At 46.5% G+C, this 19,915-nt stretch overlaps 4 non-coding genes and 35 pseudogenes across 4 annotated transcripts; all 39 read left to right on the plus strand.

Annotated features, from left to right (window-relative positions):
- The first annotated feature begins 1,128 nt into the window (after nt 1-1,128).
- Nucleotides 1,129-1,247, plus strand: LOC148256999 (5S ribosomal RNA; annotated as a pseudogene).
- A 561-nt stretch (nt 1,248-1,808) lies between these two features.
- LOC148257000 (5S ribosomal RNA) lies at nt 1,809-1,926 on the plus strand (annotated as a pseudogene).
- A 203-nt stretch (nt 1,927-2,129) lies between these two features.
- Nucleotides 2,130-2,248, plus strand: LOC148257001 (5S ribosomal RNA; annotated as a pseudogene).
- A 563-nt stretch (nt 2,249-2,811) lies between these two features.
- Nucleotides 2,812-2,930, plus strand: LOC148257002 (5S ribosomal RNA). Its single transcript, XR_015820071.1, has one exon. It is a non-coding gene; the product is annotated as a 5S ribosomal RNA (ribosomal RNA).
- Nucleotides 2,931-3,135: 205 nt separating this feature from the next.
- On the plus strand, nt 3,136-3,254 carry LOC148257003 (5S ribosomal RNA; annotated as a pseudogene).
- A 205-nt stretch (nt 3,255-3,459) lies between these two features.
- On the plus strand, nt 3,460-3,578 carry LOC148257004 (5S ribosomal RNA; annotated as a pseudogene).
- Nucleotides 3,579-4,136: 558 nt separating this feature from the next.
- Nucleotides 4,137-4,255, plus strand: LOC148257005 (5S ribosomal RNA; annotated as a pseudogene).
- Nucleotides 4,256-4,491: 236 nt separating this feature from the next.
- Nucleotides 4,492-4,609, plus strand: LOC148257006 (5S ribosomal RNA; annotated as a pseudogene).
- A 203-nt stretch (nt 4,610-4,812) lies between these two features.
- On the plus strand, nt 4,813-4,931 carry LOC148257007 (5S ribosomal RNA; annotated as a pseudogene).
- A 531-nt stretch (nt 4,932-5,462) lies between these two features.
- LOC148257008 (5S ribosomal RNA) lies at nt 5,463-5,581 on the plus strand (annotated as a pseudogene).
- Nucleotides 5,582-5,788: 207 nt separating this feature from the next.
- On the plus strand, nt 5,789-5,907 carry LOC148257009 (5S ribosomal RNA; annotated as a pseudogene).
- Nucleotides 5,908-6,112: 205 nt separating this feature from the next.
- LOC148257010 (5S ribosomal RNA) lies at nt 6,113-6,231 on the plus strand (annotated as a pseudogene).
- Nucleotides 6,232-6,663: 432 nt separating this feature from the next.
- Nucleotides 6,664-6,782, plus strand: LOC148257011 (5S ribosomal RNA; annotated as a pseudogene).
- Nucleotides 6,783-6,990: 208 nt separating this feature from the next.
- Nucleotides 6,991-7,109, plus strand: LOC148257012 (5S ribosomal RNA; annotated as a pseudogene).
- Nucleotides 7,110-7,314: 205 nt separating this feature from the next.
- On the plus strand, nt 7,315-7,433 carry LOC148257013 (5S ribosomal RNA; annotated as a pseudogene).
- A 209-nt stretch (nt 7,434-7,642) lies between these two features.
- Nucleotides 7,643-7,761, plus strand: LOC148257014 (5S ribosomal RNA; annotated as a pseudogene).
- Nucleotides 7,762-8,323: 562 nt separating this feature from the next.
- Nucleotides 8,324-8,442, plus strand: LOC148257015 (5S ribosomal RNA; annotated as a pseudogene).
- Nucleotides 8,443-8,646: 204 nt separating this feature from the next.
- LOC148257016 (5S ribosomal RNA) lies at nt 8,647-8,765 on the plus strand (annotated as a pseudogene).
- A 205-nt stretch (nt 8,766-8,970) lies between these two features.
- Nucleotides 8,971-9,089, plus strand: LOC148257017 (5S ribosomal RNA). Its single transcript, XR_015820341.1, has one exon. It is a non-coding gene; the product is annotated as a 5S ribosomal RNA (ribosomal RNA).
- Nucleotides 9,090-9,293: 204 nt separating this feature from the next.
- On the plus strand, nt 9,294-9,412 carry LOC148257018 (5S ribosomal RNA; annotated as a pseudogene).
- A 209-nt stretch (nt 9,413-9,621) lies between these two features.
- On the plus strand, nt 9,622-9,740 carry LOC148257019 (5S ribosomal RNA; annotated as a pseudogene).
- Nucleotides 9,741-9,975: 235 nt separating this feature from the next.
- On the plus strand, nt 9,976-10,094 carry LOC148257020 (5S ribosomal RNA). Its single transcript, XR_015821076.1, has one exon. It is a non-coding gene; the product is annotated as a 5S ribosomal RNA (ribosomal RNA).
- Nucleotides 10,095-10,299: 205 nt separating this feature from the next.
- Nucleotides 10,300-10,418, plus strand: LOC148257021 (5S ribosomal RNA; annotated as a pseudogene).
- Nucleotides 10,419-10,665: 247 nt separating this feature from the next.
- LOC148257022 (5S ribosomal RNA) lies at nt 10,666-10,784 on the plus strand (annotated as a pseudogene).
- Nucleotides 10,785-11,346: 562 nt separating this feature from the next.
- LOC148257023 (5S ribosomal RNA) lies at nt 11,347-11,465 on the plus strand (annotated as a pseudogene).
- A 916-nt stretch (nt 11,466-12,381) lies between these two features.
- LOC148257024 (5S ribosomal RNA) lies at nt 12,382-12,500 on the plus strand (annotated as a pseudogene).
- Nucleotides 12,501-12,705: 205 nt separating this feature from the next.
- Nucleotides 12,706-12,824, plus strand: LOC148257025 (5S ribosomal RNA; annotated as a pseudogene).
- A 560-nt stretch (nt 12,825-13,384) lies between these two features.
- On the plus strand, nt 13,385-13,503 carry LOC148257026 (5S ribosomal RNA; annotated as a pseudogene).
- Nucleotides 13,504-13,708: 205 nt separating this feature from the next.
- On the plus strand, nt 13,709-13,827 carry LOC148257027 (5S ribosomal RNA; annotated as a pseudogene).
- A 562-nt stretch (nt 13,828-14,389) lies between these two features.
- LOC148257028 (5S ribosomal RNA) lies at nt 14,390-14,507 on the plus strand (annotated as a pseudogene).
- Nucleotides 14,508-14,711: 204 nt separating this feature from the next.
- Nucleotides 14,712-14,830, plus strand: LOC148257029 (5S ribosomal RNA; annotated as a pseudogene).
- A 560-nt stretch (nt 14,831-15,390) lies between these two features.
- LOC148257030 (5S ribosomal RNA) lies at nt 15,391-15,509 on the plus strand (annotated as a pseudogene).
- Nucleotides 15,510-16,068: 559 nt separating this feature from the next.
- LOC148257031 (5S ribosomal RNA) lies at nt 16,069-16,187 on the plus strand (annotated as a pseudogene).
- An 882-nt stretch (nt 16,188-17,069) lies between these two features.
- LOC148257032 (5S ribosomal RNA) lies at nt 17,070-17,188 on the plus strand (annotated as a pseudogene).
- A 209-nt stretch (nt 17,189-17,397) lies between these two features.
- Nucleotides 17,398-17,516, plus strand: LOC148257033 (5S ribosomal RNA; annotated as a pseudogene).
- Nucleotides 17,517-18,079: 563 nt separating this feature from the next.
- Nucleotides 18,080-18,198, plus strand: LOC148257034 (5S ribosomal RNA; annotated as a pseudogene).
- A 205-nt stretch (nt 18,199-18,403) lies between these two features.
- On the plus strand, nt 18,404-18,522 carry LOC148257035 (5S ribosomal RNA). Its single transcript, XR_015819966.1, has one exon. It is a non-coding gene; the product is annotated as a 5S ribosomal RNA (ribosomal RNA).
- Nucleotides 18,523-19,081: 559 nt separating this feature from the next.
- On the plus strand, nt 19,082-19,201 carry LOC148257036 (5S ribosomal RNA; annotated as a pseudogene).
- Nucleotides 19,202-19,758: 557 nt separating this feature from the next.
- LOC148257037 (5S ribosomal RNA) lies at nt 19,759-19,877 on the plus strand (annotated as a pseudogene).
- Nucleotides 19,878-19,915: the final 38 nt, after the last annotated feature.

Below are 19,915 nucleotides of genomic sequence, written 5' to 3' on the forward strand. Positions count from 1 at the left end.
GAAATAAATGACGGGAGGGGGGATGGAGGGAGAAAAAGTGTACGTATTTGCAGCGCAGAATGAAACATGAGCAATCATACTAGCACCAATGCAGCAGATTCTATCAGAACTCCGCAAGTTCAGGGTGCTTGGGCGAGAGTAGCACTAGGATGGGTGACTTCCTGCGAAGTCCTTATATTTCACCTATTTTCTTAGGAAGTCCTCGTGTTGCACCCATTTTTTTGCAGATGATTCTTTCGACGATACGCGCGACTTGAATTATGGTCCTCAGGTTTATTCGCAAATGTGAGTCACGGCACCGTAGCATTTTACTTGATATTAGAACGAGCACGAGAGGTGCACTGCGCACGCACAAGGAAACAATTGATGGGAGGGGGAGGGAAGGAGAATGAGTGTATGTATTTTCAGCACGAAATGAAACAGGTGCAATCATACTAGCACTAATGCAACGGATTCTATCAGAACTCCGTAGGTAAGGGTGCTTGGGCGAGAGTAGTACTAGCATGGGTTACCTCCTGCGAAGTCCATATATTTCACCCATTTTCTTGTGAAATCCTCGTGTCGCACCAATTTTTTTTCAGATGGGTCGTTCGACGTTACGCGCGTCTGGAACTAGGGTCCGCTGGTTTATGCGCAAATGTGACTCAAAAAGCATGGCATTTTAATCGATATTAGAACGAGAAGGAGAGGTGCAGTGTGAACGCACAAGGAAACAATTGATGGGAGGGGGAGGGAAGGAGAAGGAGTATATGTATTTTCAGCACGAAATGAAACAGGTGAAATCATACCAGCACTAATGCAACGGATTCTATCAGAACTCCGTAGGTAAGGGTGCTTGGGCGAGAGTAGTACTAGCATGGGTTACCTCCTGCAAAGTCCATATATTTCACCCATTTTTTTGTGAAATCCTCGTGTCGCACCAATTTTTTTTCAGACGGGTCGTTCGACGTTACGCGCGTCTGGAACTAGGGTCCGCTGGTTTATACGCAAATGTGAGTCAAGAAGCAGGGGCATTTTAATCAATATTAGAACGAGAACGAGAGGTGAAGTGTGAACGCACAAGGAAACAAATGACGGGAGGGGGAAGAAAGGAGAAGGAGTGTATGTATTTGCAGCGCAAAATTAAACAGGTGCGATCATACCAGCCCTAAAGCTCCGGATCCCATCAGAGCTCCGCAGTTAAGTGTGCTTGGGCGAGAGTAGTACTCGGATGGGTGACCACCTGGGAAGCCCTGGTGTTGCACCTATATATTTTCGGATAGGTTGTTCGACGTTACGCGCGAATGGAATTATAAACCGCTGGTTCATTTGCAAAGGTGAGTCACGGTGCCGGGGCATATTACTTGATATTAGAACGAGAAAGAGAGATGCAGAGTGCACGCACAAGGGAACAAATGATGGGAGGGGGGATGGAAGGAGACAGAGTGTATGTATTTGCAGTGCAGAATGATACATGAGGGATCATACCAGCACTAATGGAACGGATTCTATCAGAACTCCGCAGTTAAGGGTGCTTGGTCGAGAAAAGTACTCGGATGGGTGACCTCCTGCGAAGTCCTTATATTTCACCCATTTTCTTGGGAGGTCCTCGTGTTGCACCCATCTTTTTACAGATGATTCTTTCGACGTTACGCGCGACTTGATTTATGGTTCGTAGGTTTATTCGCAAATGTGAGTCACGGCGCCGTGGCATTTTACTTGATATTAGAACGAGAACGGGAGGTGTAGTGCGCACGCAAAAGGAAACAAATGACGGGAGGAGGAAGAAAAGAGAAGGAGTGTATGTATTTGAAGCGCAAAATTAAACAAGTGGCATCATACCAGCACTAATGCACTCGATCCCATCAGAACTCTGCAGTTAAGTGTGCTTGGGCGAGAGTAGTACTCGGATGCGTGACCTCTTGGGAAGTCCTCGTATCGCAACAATTTTTTTTCAGATGTATCGTTCGACGTTACGCACTACTGGAACTATGGTCCGCCGGTTTATACGCAAATGTGAGTCAAGAATCAGGGGCATTTTAATCGATATTAGAACGAGAAAGAGAGGTGCAGTGTGAACGCACAAGGAAACAAATGATGGGAGGGGGGAGGGAAGAAGGAGTGTACGTATTTTCAGCACGAAATTAAACAGGTGCGGTCACACCAGCACAAATGCACCGGATCCCATCAGAACTCCGCAGTTAAGTGTGCTTTGGCGAAAGTAGTACAATGATGGGTTACCTCATGGGAAGTTCTCGTGTTGCACCCATTTTCTTTTTTTCAGATGTGCCGTTCAACGTTACGCGCATCTTTAATTATGGTCCGCAGATTTATTCGCAAATATGAGTCACGGCACCGTGGTATTTGACTTGATATTTGAACGAGAACGAGAGGTACAGTGCGCACGCACAAGGAAACAAATGACGGGAGGGGGAAGAAAGGAGAAGGAGTGTATGTATTTACAGCGCGAAATGAAACAGGTGCGATCATACCAGCACCAATGCAACTGATTCTATCAGAACTCCGTAGGTAAGGGTGCTTGGGCGAGAGTAGTACAAGCATGGGTTACCTCCTGCGAAGTCCTTATATTTCACCCATTTTCTTGTGAAGTCCTCGTGTTGCACCCATTTTTTTGCAGGTGATTCCTTCGACGTTACGCGCGATTTGAATTATGGTCCTCAGGTTTATTCACAAATGTGAGTCACGACGCTGTAGCATTTTAATTGATATTAAAACGAGAACGGGAGGTGCAGTGCGCACGCACAAGGAAACAAATGACGGGAGGGGGAAGAAAGGGGAATGAGTTTATGTATTTGCAGCGCGAAATTAAACAGGTGCGATCATACCAGCTCTAATGCACCGGATCCCATCAGAACTCCGCAGTGAAGTGTGCTTGGGCGAGATTAGTACTCGGATGGGTGACCTCCTGGGAAGTCCTCGTGTCGCACCAATTTTTTTTCAGACAGGTCGTTCGACGTTACGCGCGTCTGGAACTAGGGTCCGCTGGTTTATACGCAAATGTGAGTCAAGAAGCAGGGGCATTTTAATCGATATTAGAATGAGAATGAGAGGTGAAGTGTGAACGCACAAGGAAACAAATGACGGGAGGGGGATGAAAGGAGAAGGAGTGTATGTATTTGCAGCGCGAAACTAAACAGGTGTTATCATACCAGCACTAAAGTTCCGGATCCCATCAGAACTCCGAAGTTAAGTGTGCTTTGGCGAGAGTAGTACTCGGATGGGTGACCACCTGGGAAGCCCTGGTGTTGCACGTATTTTTTTTCGGATGGGTTGTTCGACGTTACGCGCGAATGGAATTATAAACCGCTGGTTCATTTGCAAAGGTGAGTCACGGTGCTGGGGCATATTACTTGATATTAGAACGAGAAAGAGAGATGCAGAGCGCACGCATAAGGAAACATATAACAGGAGGGGGAAGAAAGGAGAAGGAGTTTATGTATTTGCAGCGCGAAATTAAACGGGTGCGATCATACCAGCACTAATGCACCGGATCCCATCAGAACTTCGCAGTTAAGTGTGGTTGGGCGAGAGTAGTACTCGAATGGGTGACCTCTTGGGAAGTCCTCGTGTCGCACCAATTTTTTTTCAGATGGGTCGCTCGACGTTACGCGCGACTGGAATTAGGGTCCGCTGGTTTATACGCAAATGTGAGTCAAGAAGCAGGAGCATTTTAATCGATATTAGAACGAGAAGGAGAGGTGCAGTGTGAACGCAAAAGGAAACAATTGATGAGAGGGGGAGGGAAGGAGAAGGAGTGTATGTATTTTGAGCACGAAATGAAACAGGTGCGATCATACCAGCACTAATGCAACGGATTCTATCAGAACTCCGTAGGTAAGGATGCTTGGGCGAGAGTAGTACTAGCATGGGTTACCTCCTGCGAAGTCCTTATATTTCACCCATTTTCTTGTGAAGTCCTCGTGTTGCACCCATTTTTTTGCAGATGATTCTTTCGACGTTACGCGCGACTTGAATTATGGTCCTCAGGTTTATTCACAAATGTGAGTCACGACGCTGTAGAATTTTACTTGATATTAGAACGAGAACGGGAGGTGCAGTGCGCACGCACAAGGAAACAACTGACGGGAGGGGGAAGAAAGGGAATGAGTTTATGTATTTGCAGCGCAAAATTAAACAGGTGCGATCATACCAGCACTAATGCACCGGATCCCATCAGAACTCCGCAGTTATGTGTGCTCGAGCGAGAATAGTGCTCGGATGGGTGACCTCCTGCGAAGTCCTTATATTTCACCCATTTTCTTGGGAGGTCCTCGTGTTGCACCCATCTTTTTGCAGATGATTCTTTCGACGTTACGCGCGACTTAATTTATGGTCCGCAGGTTTATTCGCAAATGTGAGTCACGACACCGTGGCATTTTACTTGATATTAGAACGAGTACGGGAGGTGCAGTGCGCACCCACAAGGAAATAAATGATGGGAGGAGGAAGAAAAGAGAAGGAGTGTATGTATTTGAAGCGCAAAATTAAACAAGTGGCATCATACCAGCATTAATGCACTAGATCCCATCGGAACTCTGCAGTTAAGTGTGCTTGGGCGAGAGTAGTGCTCGGATGGGTGACCTCTTGGGAAGTCCTCGTATCGCAACAATTTTTTTTCAGATGGGTCGTTCGACTTTACGCGCGACTGGAACTATGGTCAGCTGGTTTATACGCAAATGTGAGTTAAGAAAAAGGGGCATTTTAATCGATATTAGAACGAGAAGAAGAGGTGCAGTGTGAACGCACAAGGAAACAAATGATGGGAGGGGGGAGGGAAGAAGGAGTGTATGTATTTTCAACACGAAATTAAACAGGTGCGGTCACACCAGCACAAATGCACTGGATCCCTTCAGAACTCCACAGTTAAGTGTGCTTTGGCGAAAGTAGTACAATGATGGGTTACCTCCTGGAAAGTTCTCGTGTTGCACCCATTTTCTTTTTTTCAGATGTGCCGTTCGACGTTACGCGCGACTTTAATTATGGTCCGCAGATTTATTCGTAAATGTGAGTCACGGCGCCGTGGCATTTTACTTGATATTTGAACGAGAACGAGAGGTGCAGTGCGCACGCATAAGGAAACAAATGACGGGAGGGGGAAGAAAGAGAAATGAGTTTATGTATTTGCAGCGCAAAATTAAACAAGTGGCATCATACCAGCACTAATGCATTGGATCCCATCAGAATTCTGCAGTTAAGTGTGCTTTGGCGAGAGTAGTAGTCGGATGTGTGACCTCTTGGGAAGTCCTCGTATCGCAACAACTTTTTTTCAGATGGGTCGTTCGACATTACGCGCGACTGGAACTATGTTCCGCTGGTTTATACGCAAATGTGAGTCAAGAATTAGGGGCATTTTAATCGATATTAGAACGAGAAGGAGAGGTGCAGTGTGAACGCACAAGGAAACAAATGATGGGAGGGGGGAGGGAAGAAGGAGTGTATGTATTTTCAGAACGAAATTAAACTGGTGCGGTCACAATAGCACAAATGCACCGGATCCCATCAAAACTCCGCAGTTAAGTGTGCTTTGGCGAAAGTAGTACAATGATGGGTTACCTCATGGGAAGTTCTCGTGTTGCACCCATTTTTTTTTTCAGATGTGCCGTTCGACGTTACGTGCGACTTTAATTATGGTCCGCAGATTTATTTGCAAATGTGAGTCACGGCGCCGTGGCATTTTACTTGATATTTGAACGAGAACGAGAGGTGCAGTGCACACGCACAAGGAAACAAATGACGGGAGGGGGAAGAAAGGGGAATGAGTTTATGTATTTGCAGCGCGAAATTAAACAGGTGCGATCATACCAGCACTGATGCATCGGATCCCATCAGAACTCCGCAGTGAAGTGTGCTTGGGCGAGATTAGTACTCGGATGGGTGATCTCCTGGGAAGTCCTCGTGTCGCACCAATTTTTTTTCAGACGGGTCGTTTGACGTTACGCGCGTTTGGAACTAGGGTCCGCTGGTTTATACGCAAATGTGAGTCAAGAAGCAGGGGCATTTTAATCGATATTAGAACGAGAATGAGAGGTGAAGTGTGAACGCACAAGGAAACAAATGACGGGAGGGGGAAGAAAGGAGAAGGAGTGTATGTATTTGCAGCGCAAAATTAAACAGGTTCGATCATACCAGCACTAATGCAACGAATTCTATCAGAACTTCGCAGTTAAGTGTGCTTGGGCGAGAGTAGCACTCGGATGGGTGACCACTTGGGAAGCCCTCGTGTTGCACCTATTTTTTTTCGGATGGTTTGTTGGACGTTACGCGCGAATAGAATTATAAACCGCTGGTTCATTTGCAAAGGTGAGTCACGGTGCCGGGGTATATAACTTGATATTAAAACGAGAAAGAGAGATGCAGAGTACGCGCGAATAGAATTATAAACCGCTGGTTCATTTGCAAAGGTGAGTCACGGTGCCGGGGTATATTACTTGATATTAAAACGAGAAAGAGAGATGCAGAGTGCACGCACAAGGAAACAAATGACGGGAGGGGGGATGGGAGGAGAAAAAGTGTATGTATTTGCAGTGCAGAATGAAACATGAGGGATCATACCAGCACTAATGCAACAAGAAAGGAGAGTTGCAGTGTGAACGTACAAGGAAACAAATGATGGGAGGCAGGGAGGGAAGAAGGAGTGTATGTATTTTCAGCACGAAATTAAACAGGTGCGGTCACACCAGTACAAATGCACCGGATCCCATCAGAACTCCGCAGTTAAGTGTGCTTTTGCGAAAGTAGTACAATGATGGGTTACCTCCTGGGAAGTTCTCGTGTCGCACCCATTTTCTTTTTTTCAGATGTGCCGTTCGACGTTACGCGCGACTTTAATTATGGTCCGCAGATTTATTCGCAAATGTGAGTCACGGTGTCGTGGCATTTTACTTGATATTGAACGAGAACGAGAGGTACAGTGCGCACGCACAAGGAAACAAATGACGGGAGGGGGAAGAAAGGAGAAGGAGTTTATGTATTTGCAGCGCGAAATTAAATAGGTGCGATCATACCAGCACTAATGCATCGGATCCCATCAGAATTCCGCAGTTAAGTGTGCTTGGGCGAGAGTAGTACTCGGATGGGTGACCTCTTGGGAAGTCCTCGTGTCGCACTAATTTTTTTTCAGACGGGTCGTTCGACGTTACGCGCGACTGGAACTAGGGTCCACTGGTTTATACGCAAATGTGAGTCAAGAAGCAGGGGCATTTTAATCAATATTAGAACGAGAATGAGAGATGCAGAGTGCACGCACAAGGAAACAAATGACGGGAGGGGGAAGAAAGGGGAATGAGTGTATGTATTTGCAGCGCGAAATGAAACAGGTGCGATCATACAAGCACAAATGGACCGGATCCCATCAGAACTCCGCAGTTAAGTGTGCTTTGGCGAAAGTAGTACAATGATGGGTTACCTCGTGGGAAGTTCTCGTGTTGCACCCACTTTCTTTTTTTCAGATGTGCCGTTCGACGTTACGCGCGACTTTAATTACGGTCCGCAGATTTATTCGCAAATGTGAGTCACGGCGTTGTGGCATTTTACTTGATATTTGAACGAGAACGAAAGGTGCAGTGTGCACGCACAAGGAAACAAATGACGGGAGGGGGAAGAAAGGAGAAAGAGTTTATGTATTTGTAGCGCAAAATTAAGCAGGTGCGATCATACCAGCACTAATGCACCGGATCCCATCAGAACTCCGCAGTTAAGTGTGCTTGGGTGAGAGTAGTACTCGGATGGGTGACCTCTTGGGAAGTCCTCGTGCCGCACTAATTTTTTTTTCAGACGGGTCGTTTGACGTTACGCGCGACTGGAACTAGGGTCCACTGGTTTATACGCAAATGTGAGTCAAGAAACATGGGCATTTTAATCGATATTAGAATGAGAAGGAGAGATGCAGAGTGCACGCACAAGGAAACTAATGACGGGAGGGGGGATGGAGGGAGAAAAAGTGTATGTATTTGCAGCGCAGAATGAAACAGGAGCAATCATACCAGCACCAATGCAACGGATTCTATCAGAACTCCGCAAGTTAAGGGTGCTCGGGCGAGAGTAGCACTAGGATGGGTGACTTCCTGCGAAGTCCTTATATTTCACCCATTTTCTTAGGAAGTCCTCGTGTTGTACCTATTTTTTTGCAGACGATTCTTTCGACGATACACGCGACTTGAATTATGGTCCACAGGTTTATTCGCAAATGTGAGTCACGGCACCGTAGCATTTTACTTGACATTAGAACGAGCACGGGAGGTGCAATGCACACGCACAAGGAAACAAATGACGGGAGGGGGAAGAAAGGAGAAGGAGTTTATGTATTTGCAGCGCAAAATTAAACGGGTGCGATCATACCAGCACTAATGCACCGGATCCCATCAGAACTCCGCAGCTAAGTGAGCTTGGGCGAGAGTAGTACTCGGATGGGTGACCTCCTGGCAAGTCCTCATGTCGCACTAATTTTTTTTCAAACGGGTCGTTCGACATTACGCGCAACTGGAACTAGGGTCCGCTGGTTTATACACAAATGTGAGTCAAGAATCAGGGGCATTTTAATCGATATTAGAACGAGAAGGAGAGGTGCAGTGTGAACGCACAAGGAAACAAATGATGGGAGGGGGGGAGGGAAGAAGGAGTGTATGTTTTTTCAGCACAAAATTAAACAGGTGCGGTCACACCAGCACAAAAGCACCGGATCCCATCAGAACTCCGCAGTTAAGTGTGCCTTGGCAAAAGTAGTACAATGATGGGTTACCTCCTGGGAAGTTCTCGTGTTGCACCCTTTTTTTTTTTCAGATGTGTCGTTCGACGTTACGCGCGACTTGAATTATGGTCCTCAGGTTTATTCGCAAATGTGAGTCACGGCGCCGTGGCATTTTACTCTATTAGAACAAGAACGGGAGGTGCAGTGCGCACGCACAAGGAAACAAATGACGGGAGGGGGAAGAAAAGGGAATGAGTTTATGTATTTGCAGCACGAAATTAAACAGTTGCGATCATACCAGCACTAATGCACCGGATCCCATTAGAACTCCGCAGTGAAGTGTGCTTGGGCGGGATTAGTACTCGGATGGGTGACCTCCTGGGAAGTCCTCGTGTCGCACCAATTTTTTTTCAGACGGGTTGTTCGACGTTATGCGCGTCTGGAACTAGGGTGCACTGGTTTATACGCAAATGTGAGTCAAGAAGCATGGGCATTTTAATCGATATTAGAACGAGAATGAGAGGTGAAGTCTGAACGCACAAGGAAACAAACGATGGGAGGGGGGGAGCGAAGAAGGAGTGTATGTATTTTCAGCTCGAAATTAAACAGGTGCGGTCACACCAGCACAAATGCACCGGATCCCATCAGAACTCCGCAGTTAAGTGTGCTTTGGCGAAAGTAGTACAATGATGGGTTACCTCCTTGGATGTTCTCGTGTTGCACCCATTTTCTTTTTTTCAGATGTGCCGTTCGACGTTACGCGCGACTTTAATTATGGTCCACAGATTTATTCACAAATGTGAGTCACGGCGCCGTGGCATTTTACTTGATATTTGACTGAGAACGAGAGGTGCAGTGCGCACGCACAAGGAAACAAATGACGGGAGGGGGAAGAAAGGAGAAGGAGTTTATGTATTTGCAGCGCGAAATTAAATACTTGCGATCATACTAGCACTAATGCACCGGATCCCATCAGAACTCCGCAGTTAAGTGTGCTTGGGCGAGAGTAGTACTCGGATGGGTGATCTCCTGTGAAGTCCTTATATTTCACCCATTTTCTTAGGAAGTCCTCGTGTTGCACCCATTTTTTTGCAGATGATTCTTTTGACGTTACGCACGACTCGTATTATGGTCCTCAGGTTTGTTCGCAAATGTGAGTCACGGCACTGTAGTATTTTACTTGATATTAGAACGAGAACGGGAGGTGCAGTGTGCACGCACAAGGAAACAAATGATGGGAAGGGGAAGAAAGGGGAATGAGTTTATGTATTTGCATCGCAAAATTAAACAGGTGCGATCATACCAGCACTAATGCACCGGATCCCATCAGAACTCCGCTGTTAAGTGTGCTTGGGCGAGATTAGTACTCGGATGGGTGACCTCTTGGGAAGTTCTCGTGTCGCACCAATTTTTTTTCAGACGGGTCGTTTGACGTTACGCACGTCTGGAACTAGGGTCCACTGGTTTATACATAAATGTGAGTCAAGAAGCAGGGGCATTTTAATCGATATTAGAACGAGAATGAGATGTGAAGTGTGAACGCATAAGGAAACAAATGACGGGAGGGGGAAGAAAGGAGAAGGAGTGTATGTATTTGCAGCGCGAAATGAAACAGGTGCGATCATACCAGCACTAAAGCTCCGGATCCCATCAGAACTCCGTAGTTATGTGTGCTTGGGCGAAGGTAGTACTCGGATGAGTGACCACTTGGGAAGCCCTCGTGTTGCACCTTATATTTCACCTATTTTCTTAGGAAGTCCTCGTGTTGTACCCATTTTTTTGCAGATTATTCTTTTGACGATACGCGCGACTTGAATTATGGTCCGCAGATTTATACGCAAATATGAGTCACGGCGCCGTGGCATTTTACTTGATATTTGAATGAGAACGAGAGGTGCAGTGCGCACGCACAAGGAAACAAATAGCGAGAAGGGGAAGAAAGGGGAAGGCGTTTATGTATTTGCAGCGCGGAATTAAACGAGTGCGATCATACCAGCACTAATGCACCGGATCTCTTCAGAACTCTGCAGTTTAGTGTGCTTGGGGGAGAGTAGTACTCGCATGGGTGACCTCCTGGGAAGTCCTCGTGTCGCACTAATTTTTTTTTTAGACGGGTCGTTCGACGTTACGCGCGACTGGAACTAGGGTCCCCTGGTTCATACGCAAATGTGAGTCAAGAAGCAGGGGCATTTTAATCAATATTAGAACAAGAAGGAGAGATGCAGAGTGCACGCACAAGGAAACAAATGACGGGAGGGGGGATGGAGGGAGAAAAAGTGTATGTATTTGCAGCGCAGAATGAAACATGAGCAATAATACCAGCACCAATGCGACGGATTCTATCAGAACTCCGCAAGTTAAGGGTGCTTGGGCGAGAGTAGCACTAGGATGGGTGACCTCCTGCAAAGTCCTTATATTTCACCCATTTTCTTAGGAAGTCCTCGTGTTGCACCCATTTTTTTGCAGATGATTCTATCGACGATACGCGCGACTTGAATTATGGTCGTCAGGTTTATTCGCAAATGTGAGTCACGGCACCGTAGCATTTTACTTGATATTAGAACGAGCACGGGAGGTGCAGTGCGCACGCACAAGGAAACAAATGACGGGAGGGGGAAGAAAGGGGAAGGCGTTTATGTATTTGCAGCGCGGAATTAAACGAGTGCGATCATACCAGCACTAATGCACCGGATCTCTTCAGAACTCTGCAGTTAAGTGTGCTTGGGGGAGAGTAGTACTCGCGTGGGTGACCTCCTGGGAAGTCTTCGTGTCGCACTAATTTTTTTTCAGACGGATCGTTCGACGTTACGCGCGACTGGAACTAGGGTCCGCTGGTTTATACGCAAATGTGAGTCAAGAAGCAGGGCCATTTTAATCGATATTAGAACGAGAAGGAGAGCGCAGTGTGAACGCACAAGGAAACAATTGATGGGAGGGGGAAGGAAGGAGAAGGAGTGTATGTATTTTCAGCACGAAATGAAACAGGTGCGATCATACCAGCACTAATGCAACGGATTCTATCAGAACTCCGTAGGTAAGGGTGCTTGGGCGAGAGTAGTACTACCATGGGTTACCTCCTGCGAAGTCCTTATATTTCACCCATTTTCTCGTGAAGTCCTCGTGTTGCACCCATTTTCTTTTTTTCTGATGTGCCGTTCAACGTTACGCGCAACTTTAATTATGGTCCGCATATTTATTCGCAAATGTGAGTCACGGCGCCGTGGTCTTTGACTTGATATTTGAACGACAACGAGAGGTGCAGTGCGCACGCACAAGGAAACAAATGACGGGAGGGGGAAGAAAGGAGAAGGAGTGTATGTATTTGCAGCGCGAAATGAAACAGGTGCGATCATACCAGCACTAATGCAACGGATTCTATCAGAACTCCGTAGGTAAGGGTGCTTGGGCGAGAGTAGTACTAGCATGGGTTACCTCCTGCGAAGTCCTTATATTTGACCAATTTTCTTGTGAAGTCCCCGTGTTGCACCCATTTTTTTGCAGATGATTCTTTCGACGATACGCGCGACTTGAATTATGGTCCTCAGGTTTATTCGCAAATGTGAGTCACGACACCGTAGCATTTTACTTGATATTAGAACGAGCACGGGAGGTGCAGCGCGCACGCACAAGAAAACAAATGGCGAGAGGGGGAAGAAAGGAGAATGAGTTTATGTATTTGCAGCGCGAAATTAAATAGGTGCGATCATAACAGCACTAATGCACCGGATCCAATCAGAACTCCGCAGTTAAGTGTGCTTGGGCGAGATTAGTACTCGGATGGGTGACCTCCTAGGAAGTCCTCGTGTCGCACCAACTTTTTTTCAGACGGGTCGTTCGACGTTACGCGCGTATGGAACTAGGGTTCGCTGGTTTATACGCAAATGTGAGTCAAGAAGAAGGGGCATTTTAATCGATATTAGAACGAGAATGAGAGGTGAAGTGTGAACGCACAAGGAAACAAATGACGGGAGGGGGAAGAAATGAGAAGGAGTGTATGTATTTGCAGCGCGAAATTAAAAAGGTGCGATCATACCAGCACAAAAGCTCCAGATCCCATCAGAACTTCGCAATTAAGTGTGCTTGGGCGAGGGTAGTACTCGGATGGGTGACCACCTGGGAAGCCCAAGTGTTGCTTCTATTTTTTTTCGGATGGGTTGTTCGACATTACGCGCGAATGGAATTATAATCCGCTGGTTCATTTGCAAAGGTGAGTCACGGTGCCGGGGCATATTACTTGATATTAGAACGAGAAAGATAGATGCAGAGCGCTCGCACAAGGAAACAAATGACGGGAGGAAGGATGGGAGGAGAAAGAGTGTATGTATTTGCAGTGCATAATGAAACATGAGGGATCATACCAGCACTAATGCAACGGATTCTATCAGAACTCCGCAGTTAAGGGTGCTTGGGCGAGAAAAGTACTCGCATGGGTGACCTCCTGCGAAGTCCTTATATTTCACCCATTTTCTTGGGAGGTCCTCGTGTTGCACCCATCTTTTTGTAGATGATTCTTTCGACGTTACGCGCGACTTGACTTATGGTCCACAGGTTTATTCGCAAATGTGAGTCACGGCACCGTGGCATTTTACTTGATATTAGAACGAGAACGGGAGGTGCAGTGCGCACGCACAAGGAAACAAATGACGGGAGGGGGAAGAAAGGAGAATGAGTTTATGTATTTGCAGCGCAAAATTAAACAGGTGCGATCATACCAGCACTAATGCACCGGATCCCATCATAACTCCGCAGTGAAGTCTGCTTGGGCGAGATTAGTACTCGGATGGGTGACCTCTTGGGAAGTCCTCGTGTCACGCCAATTTTTTTTCAAACGGGTCGTTCGACGTTACGCGCATCTGTTACTAGGGTCTGCTGGTTTATACGCAAATGTGAGTCAAGAAGCAGGGGCATTTTAATCGATATTAGAACGAGAATGAGAGGTGAAGTGTGAACACACGAGGAAACAAATGACGGGAGGGGGAAGAAATGAGAAGGAGTGTATGTATTTGCAGCACGAAATTAAACAGGTGCGATCATACCAGCACTAAAGGTTCGGATCCCGACAAATTTCGGCAGTTAAGTGTGCTTGGGCGAGAGTAGTACTCGGATGGGTCACCACCTGAGAAGCCCTCGTGTTGCACCTATTTTTTTTTCGGATGGGTTGTTCGACGTTACGCGTGAATGGAATTATAAACCGCTGGTTCATTTGCAAAGGTTAGTCACGATGCCGGGGCATATTACTTGATATTAGAACGAGAAAGAGAGATGCAGAGTGCACGCACAAGGAAACAAATGACGGGAGGGGGGATGGAAGGAGAAAGAGTGTATGTATTTGCAATGCAGAATGAAACATGAGGGATCATACCAGCACTAATGCAATGAATTCTATCAGAACTCCGCAGTCAAGGGTATTTGGGCGAAAAAAGTACTCGGATGGGTGACCTCCTGCGAAGTCCTTATATTTCACCCATTTTCTTGGGAGGTCCTCGTGTTGCACCCATCTTTTTGCAGATGATTCTTTCGACGTTACACGCAACTTGATTTATGGTTCGCAGGTTTATTCGCAAATGTGAGTCATGGCGCCGTGGCATTTTACTTGATATTAGAACGAGTACGGGAGGTGCAGTGTGCACGCACAAGGAAACAAATGACGGGAGGATGAAGAAAAGAGAAGGAGTGTATATATTTGAAGCGCAAAATTAAACAAGTGGCATCATACCAGCACTAATGCACTGGATCCCATCAGAACTCTGCAGTTAAGTGTGCTTGGGCAAGAGTAGTACTCGGATGGGTGACCTCTTGGGAAGTCCTCGTATCGCAACAATTTTTTTTCAGATGGGTCGTTCGACGTTACACGCGTCTGGAACTATGATCCGCTTGTTTATACGCAAATGTGAGTCAAAAATCAGGGGCATTTTTATCGATATTAGAACGAGAAGGAGAGATGCAGTGTGAACGCACAAGGAAACTAATGATGGGAGGGGGGGAGGGAAGAAGGAGTGTATGTATTTTCAGCATGAAATTAAACAGGTGCGGTCACGCCAGCACTAATGCACCGGATCCCATTAGAACTCCGCAGTTAAGTGTGCTTGGGCGAGAGTAGTACTCGGATGGGTGACCTCTTGGGAAGTCCTCGTGTCGTACTAATTTTTTTTTCAGACGGGTCGTTCGACGTTACGCGCGACAGCAACTAGGGTCCACTGGTTTTTACGCAAATGTGATTTAAGAAGCAGGGGCATTTTAATCGATATTAGAACTTGAAAGAGAGATGCAGAGTGCACGCACAAGGAAACAAATGACAGGAGGGGGGATGGAGGGAGAAAAAGTGTATGTATTTGCAGCGCAGATTGAAACATGAGCAATCATACCAGCACCAATGCAACGGATTCTATCAGAACTCTGCAAGTTAAGGGTGCTTGGGCGAGAGTAGCACTAGGATGGGTGACTTCCTGCGAAGTCCTTATATTTCACCCATTTTCTTAGGAAGTCCTCGTGTTGCACCCATTTTTTTGCAGATGATTTTTTTACGATACGCGCGACTTGAATTATGGTCCTCAGGTTTATTCGCAAATATAAGTCACGGCACCGTAGCATTTTACTTGATATTAGAACGAGCGCGGGAGGTGCGGTGCGCACGCACAAGGAAACAAATGACGGGAGGGGAAGAAAGGAGAAGGAGTTTATGTATTTGCAGCGCGGAATTAAACGAGTGCGATCATACCAGCACTAATGCACCGGATCCCATCAGAACTCCGCAGTTAAGTGTGCTTGGGCGAGAGTATTACTCGGATGGGTGACCTCTTGGGAAGTCCTTGTGTCGCACTAATTTTTTTTCAGACGGGTCATTCGACGTTACGCGCGACTGGAACTAGAGTCCACTGGTTTATATGCAAATGTGAGTCAAAAAGCACGGGCATTTTAATCGATATTAGAATGAGAAGGAGAGGTGCAGTGTGAACGCACAAGGAAACAATTGATGGGAGGGGGAGGGAAGGAGAAGGAGTGTATGTATTTTCAGCATGAAATGAAACAGGTGTGATCATACCAGCACTAATGCAACAGATTCTATCAGAACTCCGTAGGTAAGGGTGCTTGTGCGATCTTAGTACTAGCATGGGTTACCACCTGCGAAGTGCTTATATTTCACCCATTTTCTTGTGAAGTCCTTGTGTCGCACCAATTTTTTTTCAGACGGGTCGTTCGACGTTACGCGCGTCTGGAACTAGGGTCCGCTGGTTTATACGCAAATGTGAGTCAAGAAGCAGGGGCATTTTAATCGATATTAGAACGAGAATGAGAGGTGAAGTGTGAACGCACAAGGAAACAAATGACGGGAGGGGGAAGAAAGGAGAAGGAGTGTATGTATTTGCAGCGCGAAATTAAACAGGTGCGATCATACCAGCACTAAAGCTTCGAATCCCATCAGAACTCCGCAGTTAAGTGTGTTTGGGCGAGGGTAGTACTCGGATGGGTGACCACTTCGGAAGCCCACGTGTTGCACCTATTTTTTTTCAGATGGGTTGTTCGACGTTACGCGTGAATGGAATTATAAACCGCTGGTTCATTTGCAAAGGTGAGTCACGGTGCCGGGTCATATTACTTGATATTAGAACAAGAAAGAGAGATGCAGAGTGCACGCACAAGGAAACAAATGACGGGAGGGGGGATGGAAGGAGAAAGAGTGTATGTATTTGCAGTGCAGAATGAAACATGAGGGATCATACCAGCACTAACGCAATAGATTCTATCAGAACTCCGCAGTTAAGGGTGCTTGGGCGAGAAAAGTATTCGGATGGGTGACCTCCTGCGAAGTCCTTATATTTCACCCATTTTCTTGGGAGGTCCTCGTGTTGCACCCGTCTTTTTGCAGATGATTCTTTCGACGTTACGCGCGACTTGATTTATGGTCCGTAGGTTTATTCGCAAATGTGAGTCATGGCGCCGTGGCATTTTACTTGATATTAGAACGAGTACGGGAGGTGCAGTGCGCACGCACAAGGAAACAAATGACGGGATGAGGAAGAAAAGAGAAGGAGTGTATGTAATTGAAGCGCAAAATTAAACAAGTGGCATCATACCAGCACTAATGCACTGTATCCAATCAGAACTCTGCAGTTAAGTGTGCTTGGGAGAGAATAGTAATCAGATGGGTGACCTCTTGGGAAGTCCTCCTATCGCAACAATTTTTTTTTAGATGGGTCGTTCGACGTTACACGCGACTGGAACTATGGTCCACTTGTTTATACGCAAATGTGAGTCAAGAATCAGGGGCATTTTAATCGATATTAGAACGAGAAGGAGAGGTGCAGTGTGAACGCACAAGGAAACAAATGATGGGAGGGGGGATGGAAGAAGGAGTGTATGTATTTTCAGCACGAAATTAAACAGGTGCGGTCACACCAGCACAATTGCACCGGATCCCATCAGAACTCCGCAGTTAAGTGTACTTTGACGAAAGTAGTACAATGATGGGTTACCTCATGGGAAGTTCTCGTGTTGCACCCATTTTCTTTTTTTCAGATGTGCCGTGCGACGTTACGCGCGACTTTAATTATGGTCCGCAGATTTATTCGCAAATGTGAGTCACGACGCTGTGGCATTTTACTTGATATTTGAACAAGAACGAGAGGTGCAGTGCGCACGCACAAGGAAACAAATGACGGGAGGGGGAAGAAAGGAGAAGTAGTTTATGTATTTGCAGCGCGAAATTAAACAGGTGCGATCATACTAGCACTAATGCACCGGATCCCATCAGAACTCCGCAGTTAAGTGTGCTTGGGTGAGAGTCGTACTCGGATGGGTGACCTCCTGGGAAGTCCTCGTGTCGCACTAATTTTTCTTTTCAGACGGGTCGTTCGACGTTACGCGCGACTGGAACTAGGGTCCACTGGTTTATATGCAAATGTGAGTCAAGAAACATGGGCATTTTAATCGATATTAGAACGAGAAGGAGAGATGCAGAGTGCACGCACAAGGAAACAAATGACGGGAGGGGGGATGGAGGGAGAAAGAGTGTATGTATTTGCAGCGCAGAATAAAACATGAGCAATCATTCCAGCACCAATGCAACGGATTCTATCAGAACTCCGCAAGTTAAGGGTGCTTGGGCGAGAGTAGCACTAGGATGGGTGACCTCCTGCGAAGTCCTTATATTTCACCCATTTTCTTAGGAAGTCCTCGTGTTGTACCCATTTTTTTGCACATGATTCTTTGGACATTACGCGCGACTTGAATTATGGTCCTCAGGTTTATTCGTAAATGTGAGTCACGGCGCTGTAGCATTTTACTTGATATTAGAACGAGAACGGGAGCTACAGTGCGCACGCACAAGGAAATAAATGACGGGAGGGGGACTTAAGGGGAATGAGTTTATGTATTTGCAGTGCGAAATTAAACAGGTGCAATCATTCCAGCACTAATGCACCGGATCCTATCAGAACTTCGCAGTTAAGTGTGCTTGGGCGAGAGTAGTACTCGGATGGGTGACCTCTTTGGAAGTCCTCGTGTCGCACCAATTTTTTTTCAGACGGGTCGTTCGACGTTACGCGCGACTGGAATTAGGGTCCGCTGGTTTATACGCAAATGTGAGTCAAGAAGCAGGGGCATTTTAATCGATATTAGAACGAGAATGAGAGGTGAAGTGTGAACGCACAAGGAAACAAGTGACCAGAGGGGGAAGAAAGGAGAAGGAGTGTATGTATTTGCAGCGCGAAATTAAACAGGTGCGATCATACCATCACTAAAGCCCCGGATCCCATCAGAACTCCGTAGTTAAGTGTGCTTGGGCGAGAGTAGTACTCGGATGGGTGACCACTTGGGAAGCCCTCGTGTTGCACCTATTTTTTTCGGATGGGTTGTTCGACGTTACGCGCGAATGGAATTATAAACCGCTGGTTCATTTGCAAAGGTGAGTCACGGTGCCGGGGCATATTACTTGATATTAGAACGAGAAAGAGAGATGCAGAGTGCACGCACAAGGAAACAAATGACGGGAGGGGGGATGGGAGGAGAAAGAGTGTATGTATTTGCAGTGCAAAATGAACATGAGGGATCATACCAGCGCTAATGCAAAGGATTCTATCAGAACTCCGCAGTTAAGGGTGCTTGGGCGAGAAAAGTACTCGGATGGGTGACCTCCTGCGAAGTCCTTATATTTCACCAATTTTCTTGGGAGGTCCTCGTGTTGCACCCATCTTTTTGCAGATAATTCTTTCGACGTTACGCACGACTTGATTTATGGTCCGCAGGTTTATTCGCAAATGTAAGTCATGGCGCCGTGGCATTTTACTTGATATTAGAACGAGTACGGGAGGTGCAGTGCGCACGCACAAGGAAACAAATGACGGAATGAGGAAGAGAAGAGAAGAAGTGTATGTATTTGAAGCACAAAATTAAACAAATGGCATCATACCAGCACTAATGCACTGGATCCCATCAGAACTCTGCAGTTAAGTGTGCTTGGGCGAGAGTAGTACTTGGATGGGTGACCTCCTAGGAAATCCTCGTGTCGCACCAATTTTTTTTCAGACGGGTCGTTCGACGTTACGCGCGACTGGAACGAGGGTCCGCTGGTTTTTACGCAAATGTGAGTCAGGAAGAAGGGGCATTTTAATCGATATTAGAACGAGAAGGAGAGGTGCAGTGTGAACGCACAAGGAAACAATTGATGGGAGGGGGAGGGAAGGAGAAGGAGTGTATGTATTTTTAGCACGAAATGAAACAGGTGCGATCATACCAGCACTAATGCAACGGATTCTATCAGAACTCCGTAGGTAAGGGTGTTTGGGCGAGAGTAGTTCTAGCATGGGTTACCTCCTGCGAAGTCCTTATATTTTACCAATTTTCTTAGGAAGTCCTCGTGTTGCACCCATTTTTTTGCAGATGATTCTTTCGATGATACTCGTGACTTTAATTATGGTCCTTATGTTTATTCACAAATGTGAGTCACGGCACCTTAGCATTTTACTTGATATTAGAACGAGCACGGGAGGTGCAGTGCGCACGCACAAGGAAACAAATGACGGGAGGGGGAAGAAAGGAGAATGAGATTATGTATTTGCAGCGCAAAATTAAATGGGTGCGATCATACCAGCACTAATGCACTGGATCCTATCAGAACTCCGCAGTTAAGTGTTCTTGGGCGAGATTAGTACTCGGATGGGTGACCTCCTGGGAAGTCCTCGTGTCGCACCAATTTTTTTTCAGATGGTTCGTTCAACGTTACGCGCGTCT

The sequence above is a fragment of the Carica papaya genome, chromosome 5, assembly GCF_054855325.1.
Source record: "Carica papaya isolate Zhongbai chromosome 5, ASM5485532v1, whole genome shotgun sequence".
NCBI classification, from domain to species: domain Eukaryota; kingdom Viridiplantae; phylum Streptophyta; class Magnoliopsida; order Brassicales; family Caricaceae; genus Carica; species Carica papaya.